This window comes from Helianthus annuus, chromosome 6, assembly GCF_002127325.2.
Source record: "Helianthus annuus cultivar XRQ/B chromosome 6, HanXRQr2.0-SUNRISE, whole genome shotgun sequence".
In the NCBI taxonomy this organism is placed as follows: domain Eukaryota; kingdom Viridiplantae; phylum Streptophyta; class Magnoliopsida; order Asterales; family Asteraceae; genus Helianthus; species Helianthus annuus.
The window spans coordinates 9423073-9424981 of NC_035438.2; positions in this window are offsets into that span (position 1 = coordinate 9423073).

Sequence of the window (1909 nt, forward strand, 5' to 3'; positions counted from 1 at the left end):
AAAGATCCTAAGTACCAATTCGGTACTGACGTTTGGCGTTCCTAGTACTGGTTCCCTATCGGTTTTTACCTTCATATATCGATACCGTAACCGATATTTTCGGTACCAATACCGATTCGGTATCAGTTGGCACCGAGCTCATCCCTACCCCTGAAACTAAAAAAAAGTTGTACGATACCGTTGGTGTTCATACGGTACCCCTGATCAGGGATGAACAAATGGTACTGGGTAGCATTACCAAATTTTTCGAACTAAAAGATTATCAAACTCAATCCGGTAGAGACTTTTGGGTTTTATGTACCAGGCTGATGCTGGTTTTTACCTTCATGTGTACCGATAACGAACCGGTATTTTCGATACAAGTACTGGTTAACACCAAGCTTATCAGACTTAAAAATTAAAGGAGATAACAATTATTATAATATTAAGATAATAAAACTAAAAGAGTAAACTGCTAAAATCATCCCTGAGGTTTGACTCAAATTGCTAGATCAGTCCAAAATCAACTTTTTTTGCTAAAACAGTTCCTGAGCCTAGTTTCTGTTGCTATTTCAGTCCAATAAATTAACACCGTTAGAACCTCTGTTAATGAATGTGTAAAACTGCTAAATTCGTCCCTGAGGTTTGATTCAAGTTGCTAGATCAGTCCAAAATCAAGTTTTTTGAATTTGTTAATTATAAACTTATTTAGGTATATAATTTTTCTAGACTTGCATTAATTTTTTGAATTTGTTAATTATAAACTTATGTAGATTATAAACTTATTTAGGTATATAATTTTTCTAGACTTGCATTAATTTTTTGAATTTGTTAATTATAAACTTATGTAGATTATAAACTTATTTAGGTATATAAATCATTAATATCATAAGATTATAAACTTATTTAAGGCGGCTCCAGTTATATTTATGTTCATTGAATAAATCATTAATATCACAAGAGAAAAAAATGGTAAATGAGAGGTTCTTAATGCATCAATACTTGTATCAAATGCTTTATATATTTTCTTAAATGTCTTAAAATTTAAGATAAATTACAAGTCTACCCTAAATATATAATTTAAATTTGTGTTTAGTTATAAAAATATAAACAGAATGTAGCTCTTTTGGAGAGCGCAATTTTATTTGACCTGTCTTAAATACTGGTTTGACCCGAACCCGTTTTGACTCAAACAAAAATAATCCTTTTTATGAGACTTGTTCTGGCACGACATGTTGTCCGACCTCACCTGAATGATAAGTATTATTAAATAAGAAACCACTTAATTAAGTAGAAAAAATGAATAAAAGAACTTTATAATACAAATATTAAATTAAAATAATTGATAAATATTAAACATTAAATATTACGATTTAAATAAAAGCAAATAAAAATTATGTTAATTTCTTAATATTTAAATTTACATATAATGTTTGTATTTTTTATAACTAAATATTGTTTAAATTAACTGTTGTCTTATTTAAATTCTTAAATAAATACTAAATATTTACATGGTAACAACAACAACAACATCAAAATAAAATCAGTATTTAAGGCTGGGCCGGTTAAATTACACTCTTCAAAAAAGCTACATTTATATTTTTAAAACTAATTTTATTTAAATTAAATTAAGTATTATCTTATTTAAATACTTAAGTATATAATTAGTAAACGTTTAATGATAATAATAATAATAATAATAATAATAATAATAATAATAATAATCAAAATAACTAACAAATAATTTTTCGAAATAACTAACAAAAGGATTTTTTCTCATGTGATATTAATGATTTATATACCTAAATAAGTTTATAATCTAAATAAGTTTATAATTAACAAATTCAAAAAATTAATTCAAGTCTAGAAAAATTATATACCTAAATAAGTTTATAATCTAAATAAGTTTATAATTAACAAATTCAAAAAA